Source organism: Palaemon carinicauda, chromosome 19, assembly GCF_036898095.1.
Source record: "Palaemon carinicauda isolate YSFRI2023 chromosome 19, ASM3689809v2, whole genome shotgun sequence".
Classification (NCBI taxonomy): domain Eukaryota; kingdom Metazoa; phylum Arthropoda; class Malacostraca; order Decapoda; family Palaemonidae; genus Palaemon; species Palaemon carinicauda.
This window is the reverse complement of record NC_090743.1, coordinates 38,775,646-38,790,638: the sequence shown is the minus strand read 5'-3', so window position 1 is coordinate 38,790,638 and position 14,993 is coordinate 38,775,646. Positions and strand designations below refer to the sequence as shown.

Genomic DNA, 14,993 nt, shown 5'->3' with positions numbered 1-14,993 from the left:
GTATCAGTTTTAAAGATCTCAATGCGCTTCTCGATAGGTATTTATTCATTCGCGTGCAAAGTATCATCCTTGAAGATAGATTTTAAAGATATTCCTTACTGTCTTCGTTGATGTCATTATTATTATTATTATTATTATTATTATTATTATTATTATGATAATGATAATGATAATGATAATGATGATGATGATGATTATTATTATTATTATTATTATTATTATTATTATTATTATTATTATTATTATGATGATGATGATGATTGATTATTATTATTATTATTGTTATTATTACCTAAGCTACAACCCTACTTTGAAAAGAAGGATGTTATAAGCCCAATGGCTCCAAAAGGGAAAAATAGCTCAGTTAGGAAAGGAAACAAGGAAATAAATAAACTACAAGAAAAGTGAAGAACAATCAAAATAGAATATTTTAAGAGCAGTAATAACATTAAATTAGGTATTTCATAAACCATAAAAACTTAAAAAAACAAGAGGAATAAGAATAGAATAGAATAGTGTGCCCGAGTGTACCCTCAATCTATAGAACTCTAACCCAAGACAATAGAAGAACACTGTACAGAGGCTATGGAACTACCCAAGACAAGAGAACAACGGTTTGATTTTGGAGTGTCTTCCTAGAGGAGCTGCTTACTACTACTGTTACTACTGCTGCTACTACTATTACTACTACTACTACTACTACTACTACTACTACTACTACTACTACTACTACTACTACTACTACTACTAATAATAATAATAATAGGAAAAGCAGGATACTATAAGCCCAGGGGCTCCAAAAGAGAAAATAGCCAAGTGAGGAAAGGTAACAAGAAAAAATAAAATATTTTAAGAAGAGGAACAGCATTAGAATAGATATCTCCTATATAATAACAATAATAATCATAGGAATAGGAACACTAGGGACCATAGCTAAGTCATTGGAAAAATGAATCTTGAGAAGGTAGGAGCCGATATAGCCCGAGGACTTATGCAGAAGAGCATGCTACTTGAAACAGCACATACAGCAAGGAAAGTTATGGATTCCTAAAGAAGCTGGATGTAACCCAGAACCCGGCACTATAAACCACCAGTCTCTGGAGACTGTATTTGACAGACGACGACAAAAAAAAAAAAAAAAAATAGAGAACCGGCTTAGTTAGTTCGTGATACTGAAGGTATTATCTATACCCGAGTCACCCCCATCAACTGATTCGCCTGTTACTGCCCAGAAGGATTCTGAGGACATCAAACGAGATAAATGAAGAGGCTGTGAACATTAATATGGATTATCCATTGTATCAGCCAGATTCTTCTCTTCGCTTTCAATTCGAAGAGATGTATTTGTTGTTGATATTGTATTTTTTGTTGTTATTACCATTGTTGTTCTTGTTATTCTTTTTATCATTGTTTATGTTACTATTATTATTATTATCATTATTATTTCTTGCTAAGCTACAACCCTAGTTAGAAAAGCAGAATTCTATAAGCCAGAGGGCTCCAACAAGGAAAATAGCCCAGTGAGGAAAAGAAATAAGGAAACAACAAAAAAAGTAATTAATAATTTAAAAAAATATTTTAAGAACAGTAATAGCATCAGAATAAATATTTCCTATATAAACTATAAAGACTTTAACAAGACAAGAGGAAGAGAAAAAAGATAGAATAGTGTGCCCGAGTGTACCCTCAAGCAAGAGAACTCTGACAAGATCTGATTTGTAGATAATTAAGGTATCACCAAGCGTATTCCGTGTTAATTGTCAAATCCACATTATCGAAACACTTGGAAAACAAACAAGCAAATCCAATCCATAAATGAAAAGAAACTATGATTATATTGATATTAATAACCTGAAAATCGTACTATATGTCCCATCTCAAATAAAATTTAATGTTATCACTAGGACTTATTATTATTATTATTATTATTATTATTATTATTATTATTATTATTATTATTGTGGTGGCCGATGCGGTAACGTTCCTGAGTGGTGAACGCCAGACTGGGGATCGAGTCTTGCTCAAGCTCGTTAGTTCCTTTGGTCACTGCAACCTCACCCTCCTTGTGAGCTAAGGATGGGGTGTCGTGAGAACATAAAGGTCTATCTGTTGAGTCATCAGCAGGCATTACCTGACCCATCTTGGTCCTAGTTTGGTTGAAGAGGGGGCTTGGGCATCGATCATAAGTATATATGGTCAGTCTCTAGGGCATTGTCCTGCTTGATAGAGCAATGTCACTGTCCCTTGCCTTTGCCATTCATGAGTGGCCTTTAAATCTTTAAACTAAGCTACAACCCTAATTGGAAAATTAGGAGCCTATAAAATCTAGAACTCCAACAGGGAAAAATAGCCCAATGAGGAAAGGAAATAAATAAACATGTTACAAGAGAAGTAATGAACAATTAATATAAAAATATTTAACGAACAGTAAGTTAAAGACTCCATATACTTAGCTCTGTGGCATCATGATGCCATAACAAAATATGGGTGCTAACTGCATGACGAGTAGCACGCACTAATTTCTGAGATGCAGATAATGTTGAACATAATGTTCTCTACTGAAGTGTAACTTCACGGATAAAATGACATCACCCTACATATCAATGCCATTATAAAAAAAAAAAAATTATAAAATCTTTAGATATTCACCCAATAAAATAGACACCCCTGGGAATCTTAACAAACGATCATCATCATTATCATCTCCTCCTACGCCTATTGACGCAAAGGGTCTCAGTTTGATTTCGCCAGTCGTCTCTATCTTGAGCTTTTAAATCTATACTTCTCCATTCATCATCTGCTGCTTCAAGCTTCATAGTTCTCAGCCATATAGGCCTGCGTCTTCCATCTCTTCCAGTGCCTTATGAAGTCCAGTTCAAAGTTTAGTAAACTAATCTTTCTTGGGGAGTGCGAAGAGCATGCCCAAACCATCTCCATCTATCCTTCACCATTATCGCATCCACATTTGGCACTCGAGTAATCTCCCTTATAGTTTAATTTCTAATCCTGTCCTGCCATTTAACTCCCAATATTCTTCTGGAGGCTTTGTTCTCAAATGTACTAAATCAGTCGGATATATTTGTAATACTCATCTCTGTTATAGGTAGTAGGTTGGCCAAGGCACCAGCCACCCTTTGAGATACGACCGATCCTTTGACTGGCCAGACAGTACTACATTGGATCTTTCTCTCTGGTTACGGCTCATTTTCCTTTTACCTGCACATACACTGAATAGTATGGCATATTCTTTACATATTCTTCTCTGTCTTCATACACCTGACAACGCTGAGATTACCATACAATTTTTCTTCGCTCAAGGGGTTAACTACGGCACTATAATTGTTCAGTGGCTACTTTCCTTTTGGTAAGGGTACCAGAGATTCTTTAGCTATGGTAGGCAGCTCTTCTAGGAGAAGGACACTCCTAAATCAAACCACTGTTCTCTAGTCTTGGGTATTGCCATAGGCTCTGTGCCATTGTCTTCTACTGTCTTGGGATAGAGTTCTTTTGCTTGAGAGTACACTCGGGCACACTATTTTGTCTTATTTCTCTTCCCTATTTTTTTGGTTTTTATAGTTTACGTATGAAAGTTTTATTTCAATGTTGCTACTGTTCTTAAGATATTTTATTATATTGTTAATTAATTTCTTGTTTATTTATTTCCTTATTTCCTTTCCTCACTGGCTATTTTCCCTGTTGGAGACTTTGGGCCTATATCATCCTGTTTTTCCAACTAGGGCTATAGCTTAGCAAGTAAGAGTAATAATATTAATAATCTGTAGAGGAAATAACTATTACAACCAGTAACCAAGTGTTCGAAAAATTGCGAACAAGAAAACTCAGTAAAATAATTACTGTTAAATGTTCATGCAATAAGAATACAAGCTGCAATTATATTGAAAATAACAATGTTATTTTAGTTGAATTTTTTACGTTCCAACAGTTATCTCTTTGAATTAAGCAAAGACATGGCCATCAGCTTACAGGCTGCTTTGTTAAAAAGAGCCCGTGCTAACAATGAATGAATGAATGATTTGTAATTATCTGGCATCATAACATCAGTGGTCATTGATGCCGATGTAATCATGCTTTGATATCTAAGATGAAAAAAGCTACAATAAAAACAAAAATTAATAAATAACTTAACAACGAAAGTTTTAAAATTTAATATATTTAAAAACGAGTAAGAAGGCCAGCTTCCAATATGAACTTAAAAAGGCCACTGGCATCATAAAAAATGTCTCCTCCAAGAATCTGAGTGAGGATGTACCTGCCATCCTCACCATGACCTTCAGACAGGAATTGTTCCCTGAGACCCACAAGACTAGCTTGAATCTAAAAAACATAAACAGACTAGCAGCGAAAACCTGTCGTCCAAAAAAAAAAAATAAATAAATAAAGACGTACGATTATCACAAAATTTGTTTGTATGTTTGTATGTCTGTATTACTGGTTTCGACACAGTGATCCAGAAGTTTTATTTCAGTTATGAACAGATTTTGGCATGATCTTCCTAATCGGGTAGTGGAACTTCAAAAGTCAAACTTGCAGTGAATGGTTTCATGTTGAACAGTCTGACATACACCTCTTTAGTTTATATGAAAGATGATAATAATGGTGTTAATGTTCTTAAAATATTTTTTTATTATATGAAAGATCTAATTTAATGTTGTTACTGATCTTAAAATATTTTATGGAAAATCTAATGTAATGATGTTACTGTTCTTAAAATATCTTATTTTAATTGTTCATTACTGCTCGTGTAGTTTATTTTCTTACTTGCTTGAAGGTACACTCGGGCACACTATTCTATTTGTTTCTCTTCCTTTAGATATTTTGAAGCTTTTATATCCTTGTTATTTTCTAGTTTTCTATAGTTTATATATGAAAGATTTATCTTAATGTTATCATTGTTCTTAAACTTCTCTTGTAGTTTTTCCTTCTTTCCTTTCTTCACTGGGCTATGTTCCCTGTTGGAGCCCTCGGGCTAATAGCATCCTGCTTTTCCAACTAAGGTTGTAACGTAGCAAGTAATAATAATAATAATAATAATAATAATAATAATAATAATAATAATCACTGGGCTATTTTTACCTGTCGGAGCTCTTGGGCTTATAGCATCCTGCTTTTCCAACTAAGATAATAATAATAATAATAATAATAATAATAATAATAATAATAATAATAATACTTACAGTATAAGCTATCCAATGGAAAGACACAATGGCGGACGTCTTCTTAATTTGTAGTGAGCTACTAAGCCTACCACAGTTGACCGTAGACTAGTCGGTTTCTTGGGATAAGACTCATAAGAGGCTTTCTTTGAGATGCCAATTGCGGAGTAAATAATTTTTACCTCTCCGCAATTTGTTTTAGTTCGTTTCCATTTTTTCAAAGTATATCAAAATATATTTTCTCTTGTTTATTCTTTACCAATCGAGTACCTATTAGTGAACCAATCTAGCTATTCCGAGACGACTAATGAATAGGTTATCTAAACGTCACAAGTGCATTGAACCAATCAGAATTCAGGTTACGTAGATATTAAAGGGAAATCTGGCAAATCAAGGCACTTGCATACGAATTTGGTAAATCAATTCTCAGTAGCGTGGTTACAGATCATAATCTGAAGGCGCCGGTTAATCTGTGGGGAAAACTCTTGTTGCTAATTTCCCATTAAAGTTATGTAATGTAAATATCATTATCATCATCATCAGCCATAACTAAGTTAGTCCACTGTTGGACAAGGAACTCAGACATGGCCTACTGTTTGTGTTCTTTCTATGCTGGTATAACCAGAAAATTTTCTTAGTTCGTCAATTCACCGTCTTCTCTTCCTTCCCCTGCGCTTTGTGCAATATATATATATATATATATATATATATATATATATATATATATATATATATATATAGATAGATATATGTGTGTATGTGCGTGTATATGTATATATATATATATATATATATATATATATATATATATATATATATATATGTATAATGTATATATATATATATATATATATATATATATATATATATATATATATATATATATATATATATATAGTATATGTGTGTGTGTTTTTATTCAACTCTATTGAATTATGTATATAACCGAACTTGGAAGCATTTAGATAAAATTCTAAAGCAACCCATTCCGTAATATTAATTCCCAAGTATAATGTTTTTATTAGTTCGTATGTTTGTCAAGGTACCAACCATTTGTGACAACTTTACCTCTAGAAAGTCGTGAAATCTTGATTAGTGTCCCAGCCTTTATCCCGTGGCCTTCCCCTTTCTTGAGGATAGAATTATTATTATTATTATTATTATTATTATTATTATTATTATTATTATTATTATTATTATTATTATTTTCTTCTTTTTTTTTACTTGCTAAGTTACAACCCTAGTTGGAAAAACAGAATGCTATAAGCCCAATGGCTCCAACAGAGAAAATAGCCCAGTGAGGAAAGGAAATAAGGAAACTACAAGAAAAGTACTTAACAATTAAAATATTCTAAGAAGAATCACCCTATTAAAATAAATATTTCATATATAAACAATAAAATCTCAAAAAAGAGAAAGATAAATAAGATAGAATAGTGTGCCCGAGTGTGCCCTCAAGCAAGAGAACTCTACCCCAAGACAGTGAAAGACTATGGTTCAGAGGCTATGGCACTATCCAAGACCAGAGAACAATGGTTTGATTTTGGAGTGACCTCCTAGAAGAGCTGCTTACCATAGCTAAAGTCTTTTACCCTTGCCAAGAGGAAAGTAGCCACTGAACAACTACATTGCAGTAGTTGCTTTCTTCAAAACTAGAGGCCAACTTATTAGTTTTGTTCCAGCTGTGACCAAGTTGTGGAATGATCTTCTTCCCCCCCAGATGCTGAAGCCTTGATGAGGATGGGGTGCTTAGGGATTAGCAGCTGGGGTCTAATGAACAGTGGGAACTACAGTACTTCCCACTGGACCTCGGTGCCCAGCTGTCGATCCAACTAAATCAGTCAGCACTTTTTCTTTTACTTTTGGTTATTTCTTCTTTCTCCCATCTCTTCCTTTTGGGCTCGATATTGTTGACGACTTTGGTATGTTTGATTATACTTTGGATTTGGCACAGTGTGGGATGAACGGCATTCCATCTCAACCTGTGCCAATTTAGACGCCATCACCCTCTGGCAGACCCCATTGGGTGCAGACCAAGTCTGTTAAGAGTCGGGCTCCAGTGATCCGGTTTTAAGTCACCCATATTTGCGGGTAAGGGTGACGCCAGGCATTGGAGTCGACGGTGGGAGGGCCTAACTACCAAGGCCGTCTCGTAACTACCCCCACTGACCAGTGTACGCCCACCTAAAGAGAGGCAGCCCCTCTCTAATAGAGGACTGGTCCCCGCTGAAGCCTCTTCTCGTGTTGGGCCACATGGGATAGGAGGACTGACATCCCCCGATAAGAGGTGGATAACCCGGCTTGCTCATAACAAAAAAACCCACCCCTCTGTTGACGACCTGGAAAATACAAACATGGACCTCGGTACAGACAGCTCCAACTCGGGTTCTTAACGTTGGAACCTTATATTCGTTATGGAAATAATGATAAGAAAACACTAGAGAAGAAGAGGGAGAGTGTGAGAAATGATGATAGTACACAAAGATATAGAAAAGTAGAGGTATTACCTGGTCACTATGAAGTAGTGAATTATGAAAAAATTTTTATCTTAGAATTTGAAAACGGAAGAAATGAGCGATTAAATGTTTTCAAAGCTAACAGGGAAATAGTCGCTTTATGTGGAGGGCAGCCAAAAATTCTACCCCAAGGAAATGGAAGTCTCTTTATAGAGACACTATCCCCATTACAAACAAGGTGAAAGGCTAAAAGCACTGACAACATTGGATGGTCATTGTGTAAAATGCATTTCGCACCCTACTTTCAACCAGAGTAGAGGTGTGATATATGCTCCAGAATTGCTGGATATAGAGATAAAAGAAATTGAGGATGAACTGAAAAGTCAAGGAGTAGTTGAAGTAGTCAGAATGAGAAAGAGGGTTGGAGAACAACGTATTCCTCTTGCTACTTTCATTATAACATTTGATCAATGTAGATTACCAAATGTTATTAAGGCTGGTTGGCTATCTTTGAAGGTGAAACCTTATATTCCTTCACCATTGCGATGTTATCATTGCCGAATGTATGGCCATTTAAGCTAGAAATGCAAGGAAAAAGTAAATAATAAGCCAGCTGTTTGTGCCAACTGTGGAAAAAGTAGTCATGGAGTATGCAGAGAAAACCCTAATTGCATACATTGTAGGGAAGCACACCCAGCTACATCTAAAAGCTGCATTAAGTTTATTTTTGAAAAAGAAATTCAGGCCATTAGGACCATGGAAAGGGTTACTTTTAAAGAGGCTCGTAAAAGAGCTCTTGACAAGCAGATAAGACCAGGGCAACCTTTTTCAATGGTTCTGAAGAAAAACTTGCCAAACCACACAGACGAAAATTATATCTCTACTTCTAATATGAAGAAACAAATGAAAGTAGTTAAAGAGGTTGAAAGTCCCATCGAAAATTTATGTCCAGAAATTGTAGAAAAATCAAAACAGATACTTAAAGATCTGAAAGTTATTCAAAAGCCAACTACTCAGATTCTAAACAATAGTATAAACCTCTCACAGGCTGTGTCCTTGCCCGATTTGATGGAGGTGCCACTTGAAACTAATTTACCTGGTGAACCTGTAGTGAGGAAGGTGCAAAAACCTGACAGATCACAACCTTTTAATCGAAAAAGAGAGAGACCTCCATCTCTTTCGCCTCCTACCATAAGAAATATTAAAGTCACGGCTTCAAATAAATATGATATCTTGTCTGCTGATGTTCTGATCAACTAGAAGGTAAATTGAACCAATCAGAAATTCAAGTTGAGGTCCACCATCCTCCTCAACAATTAGATCAAAAGGACACAAAGAAAAAGAGGAACACAAAACCCACTATATTAAGATCCTCTCTAGAGATACCACCGGGAAATATTGTTAGATCAAATATTGCCAATGGGAAGACTTCATCTAAGGTGTCTTCCAAAAAATAAATCATAGTTTTTTCCTCCATTCTGCAATGGAATTGCCAGGGTTTAAGGGCGAAATATGAAGAACTTAAGCTCCTCATAAGTGAGTACTCCCCTATAACTGTATGTCTACAAGAAAGCAAGCTTGATGCTAATACTCCTTCTCCTCTAGAGTATGTTAGCTATAGGACACCATATGATCAACGAGCAGGGAGCCATTGGGGAAGTCTTATATACGTTCGTCGAGATGTTCCCCATATATCTTTGTCTATCTGTACCCCTCTGCAGGCAGTGGTTGTACAGATTGATATAGGGGGAAAATACACAATTTGTTCTCTTTACTTACCTCCAAATGATAACATATCATATGATAATATAGTAGAGGTGATTAAACAACTCCCACAACCTTTTCTCTTACTAGGAGATCTTAATAGTAGACATCCTTTATGGGGTGATGTTTTGGCAAACGCAAGAGGTAATATTATATCATCAATTTTGGAGAATGAAGATGTCGGGCTCCTTAATACAGGAGAGCCCACACATTTTCATGTTCAGACAGGTACCTTGTCCTGCATTGACCTATCAGTTGCAAGCTCTAACTATCTTCTCGATTTTAATTGGAGAACATTAGATGATTGGCATACTAGTGATCATGCACCAATCATTATAAACACCAACAATGGTCCACTTTTACAGAGATTGCCTCGATGGAATCTTGATAAGGCGGACTGGAATAGATTTCGAGAGTTAAGTGAAATTGAAGGAAATGCAGAACAGTTTGAAAGTGTTGATGATGCCATAGACTTACTTAATGGAACTCTTCACACAGCAGGAGTGAATTCCATTCCCAAAACAACAGGGATATTCAGACGACGACCAGTCCCCTGGTGGTCATCAGAACTAACTGCCCTGCATAGATCCACAAGAAAGTCTTTAACTCGATTGCGCATGCGCCATACTGAGGGGAATTTAGTCGTATACAAGAAATGTAGAGCACAGTTCCGCCGTGCCATGAAAGAAGCTAGGCGCCAGTCTTGGATGTCATTTGTTTCCTCCATTAACAGTAGAACACCAACATCATCTGTGTGGAGGAAAGTAAAAAAGATAGCAGGTAAATTCACCCCAAACCCACCACCAGTGTTAAAGATAAATGGCCAGTATATGACTGGAGCAACCGAAGTTAGCAATGCCCTGGCTGACCATTTTTCAAATGTATCGTGTAAGTGTGAAGCAGCTCCTTGTCACCAGTATAGGAGCATTGAAGAAATGAAAGTTTTAAACTTCACAACAAGAAAGCAAGAGTCATGCAATTCTCCTTTTACTGAAAGAGAATTTGATTCTACTCTTGCTACGTGTAACGATACAGCCCCAGGATCCGATGGAATTCCATATGCAATGATTAAACATGTATCTTTTAATACAAAGTTATTTATTTTAAGCATTTTTAATAGAATATGGCATAATCATAGTTATCCAAGTGTTTGGGAACTAGCCATTATTTTAGCCTTTTTAAAACCCGGTAAGGACAAGTTTTTAGCAGCAAATTATAGGCCAATTGCATTAACATCTTGTTTATGCAAAATCATGGAGAAGATGGTCAATGTAAGACTGATGTGGTACCTTGAAAAGAAGGGTATTTTATCACCCATTCAATGTGGATTCTGAAAAATGCACTCAACGACTGATGTGCTGATACGACTTGAGTCCTCCATTTGTGAAGCGTTTGCTTCCAAACAGCACCATCTGACAGTCTTTTTTTATCTTGAAAAGGCATATGATACCACATGGAGATACGGTATACTTAAAAGATAGCTCTCCTCTTAATCCTGTCATTTCTTTCACATAGAGTTTTCCAAGTGAGAGTTGGGGAAGTTCTATCACAGAGTAAATGCCAGGAAGAAGGAGTTCCTCAGGGGAGTGTGCTGAGTGTAACCCTTTTTGCACTAGCAATTAATGGGATATCCTCAGTCATTCCCCGGGATGTTCTCTCAACATTATTTGTGGATGATCTCTCTATATCGTTTGCTGGGACTAGAGTGGCAATGGTTGAGAGAAAAATACAACTCTCTATTGATAAAATTATTCATTGGGCCGATATGAATGGATTTAAGTTCTCGACAAGTAAAACTACAATTGTCCATTTCTGTCGTATCCGGGGAGTACATCCAGACCCGGATATTTACATCAAAGGTCAACGGATCCCGTGTGCAAGTGAAGCTAAATTTTTAGGGTTGATATTTGATTGTAGGCTTACATGGGTTTCTCACCTAAAAGCATTAAAATCTAAATATCTTGAAGCTATGAATCTTTTAAAAGTATTGTTCCATACATCATGGGGGGCAGACCGCAATACAATTTTAAAATTATACAAGGCCTTGATTTTTTCCAAAATTAGTTATGGATGCGAAATATACTCCTCAGCCACCCCAAGCCAGTTAAAAATATTAGATTCTATACATCATGCTAGTATAAGATTGTCCACAGGAGCCTTTAGAACTTCACCTATCACAAGTCTCCTTGTTGATGCTGGGGAGTTGCCTCTAGACCTTTACCGAATGTCCTCTATTATTCGGTATTGGTTTAGATTGCAAAGACTCCCTAATTCTTCAGCCTTTCAGACTGCAAGCCTTGTAAGGCACTCAATCTACTTTGAGTTGCACCCAAAATCTCCTCAACCTTTTGGGTTCCGGGCGAAACAATTATTAAACAATCTGGATATGATTAGAATTAAGGTGCTTCCATTCAAGGTATCATCAACGCCTCCATGGAAATTACCTGACATATATTTTTATAAATACTTTATTGGAGTTAAGAAGAATATGACTGACTTAGAATCCAGGTCTCTTTTTATGGAACATGTTGAAGAACATAGGGGATCGACTTTTATATATACTGATGGCTCCAAATCTGATACTGGCGTTGGATTTGGAGTACATAGTAATGATTTTAATTGTAGAGGTGCACTTCCTCAGCTTCCATATTTACTGCCGAACTGTATGGCATACTAAACGCTATTGAGAAAATAGCTTTGGAAAAGGAGGGTAATTTTACAATTTCTAGTGATGCAAGGAGTGTTCTTCAAGCTTTAGAAGTTTTTAATTCTAGTAACCCTCTAGTTTTAAAGATTTTAGAATGGCTTCTTATTATTGGACGGAGAGGTATAACAGTTCGATTTTGTTGGGTTCCAGCACATGTAGGTGTGTCTGGGAATGAGAAGGCAGATTTACTGGCGAAGAATGCGGCATCCGAGTTGCTACCAAGGAGATATCCCATTCCCTGTAATGATTTCCTACCTTACATCAAGAAATTTGTTTGTAATAAATGGCAACAGCACTGGGATAGTCAAGATGGCAATAAAATGAGGGAAGTAACAAATATCACATCACCTTGGAGGTATAACATGATACCCCGAAGATGGGAAACGACTCTTTGTCGTCTCCGTATTGGTCACACACGGTTGACACACGAGTTTCTGCTGAAGGGCCAACACCAACCGTATTGCGAGGACTGTTTAGTACCTTTAACAGTGAGGCATTTGTTGACCGAATGCGCTAATTTTACTAACTTAAGAAATAGACATCTGTTAGAGGCTCGGGGTGAGGATGGCAGGTTCATCCTTGCCAAGATTCTTGGACATGATGTGTCCTACTATGCGAGTGGAATTTTTAGATTTATTTCAGAAGCAGGTCTTCTGAAAACTATTTAACTATTGTAATGACTTCTTAACTTTTATGGTTTTAATTGAATTCTCTTTTATTTTTCATATATAATAAATTCTATTGGGGTCAATGACCTTAGATGTCAGGATGCCAGAAAACTTTCAATCAATCAATCAGAAGCAGGTCTTCTGAAAACTATTTAACTAGTTTTAATTGAATTCTCTTTTATTTTTCATATATAATAAATGCTATCGGCGTCAATGACCGTCGATGTCAGGATTCCAGAAAACTTTCAATCAATCAATCAATGATCTTCTTAGTCGGGTAGTTGAATCGGTAGAACTTCAAAAGTTCAAACTTGCAGCAAATGTTTTCATGTCGAATAGGCTGACATAAGTTCTACTTTTATAGTTTATATATGAAAGATATGTTTTAATGTTGTTGCTGTTCTTAAAATATTTCATTTTAATTGTTTATTTCTTTTCATACAGTTTACTTATTTTCTCATTTCATTTCCTTACTAGACTATTTTTCCTGTTGGAGCCCTTGGGAGAGTCCTTGGGCTTATTGGATCCAGCTTTTCTATGATTGTAGCTTAGCTGATAATAATAATAATAATAATAATAATAATAATAATAATAATAATAATAGTAATAATGATAATAATAATAGACCAAGGATGCCATGTAGTTTATCAAGAAGTTACATATTCCTTATATTTGTATCACCATCATATCTGTCATTTTATATTAGACTAATTATTACCTAATTTATATATATATATATATATATATATATATATATATATATATATATATATATATATATATATATATATATATATATATATATATATATTTTTTTTTTTTTTCCACGCTGGCCCGTTTTCCTTGTTACTCTCGGGCGTGTAATATTCTGTTTGTACCAGTATTACTATGATAATGATTTTCCCAAGTTTATAAGTCCTGTCTTAAAGGCTAACAAAATTATTCGAACATTCCATGCCCAATACAAGAAGTTATGAGAATGAAACAACTTGCAAGCAGTCGTAATATAACTCAAAAAGTATCAAGACAGTATATACAGTATGTTCCTTTCCTTTACTCATCGGGCTATTTTTTCCTGTTGGAGCCCATAGCATCTTATTTTTCCAACAAAGGTTGTAGCTTAGCTTATAATAATAATAATAATAATAATAATAATAATAATAATAATAATAATAATAATAATAATAATAATAATGTGATTAAAGTCTAGTTAAAGGTTGTTTCATACATTTTTTTTCCTTAGACTGCTTATCGAAAGAATTTTATTTTTATACTTAAGACGTTAGTCTTCATATATTAGTGAGAAAAATTTCAAACTTTTATTACTTAGTAATTGCTTTTATTACATTTTTCTTTATTCGTTTTCAAGGTCGAGGACAAGCCTTGGCAACGGTTCCTTAAGTACTTTTGATATTATAGTTTTGGACATTTCTTTTTTATTTTTCAAGTGATTTTTCTCCAAGTATGGAACTAAAATAATTTTCTTTTAAACGTTATCCTTACTGATAAATTATCCCATAATTTTATCTCTTAAAAAAAAATAAAAAAATAAAATATTTTCTCTTTGTTTTGAAACCTCGTCTCCCACTGTCGCTAAAAAGAAGTAGAAGTGAAAAGACCCATTTTCTCTGAGGAGAAAAACCCATTTTCTGTGTCGCCATATTGACCGTCCACTGTTGCGTAAGTAAATTTCGTACAAGGCATAGTTTTTATTGGCGATGCCACCCAAAAAGAGTGTATTTGATTTGTTGAGAAGGAACAAGGTGGCAATATTCTTTCCTTTAGTCACTGTTGTGGCCATTGGGGCAGATTTGTATAACACGCACAAGTGGAAAGTCGAGAAGAGAAACAGATTGGCTGGTCTTCCTTCATAAGCTATCGTACGTAGGTTTCGTTTTGGTGAAATTTATTAGCAGATGCAAGTTATATTATAAGCATGTATAATAAGGAAGGAGATTCATTATGTCCATAAATAGGGAACGATACTTTAGTATGGAGTCGTCTTGTCGTGTTATAATATACCGGTTGGTTACGGTAGTCTCGGCAAATGCAGTTTACTCGTAGCCATTTTCTTTGCTGTAATCTTTCAAATACCCTGTTATTTTACATTATGTATAGGTTATTTAGCCTAATGGCCTTTTCTATGGTTTATCTTGGAGGCTAGGCCTACCTTAGGATAGCCTACCCCTTAATCTGGTTCTTGGAACTATTTTTTCCACAACAC

General features: G+C 35.3%; 1 protein-coding gene across 1 annotated transcript in view; it reads right to left on the bottom strand.

Annotated features, from left to right (window-relative positions):
* LOC137658580 (probable 4-coumarate--CoA ligase 3) overlaps positions 1–5,272 on the bottom strand; it is a 35,578-nt gene extending 30,306 nt beyond the window's left edge. The window contains exon 1 of the mRNA XM_068393484.1: positions 5,196–5,272. The gene's annotated coding sequence lies outside the window, so the exon portion shown is untranslated. The remainder of the gene's footprint in view (positions 1–5,195) is intronic.
* Positions 5,273–14,993: the final 9,721 nt, after the last annotated feature.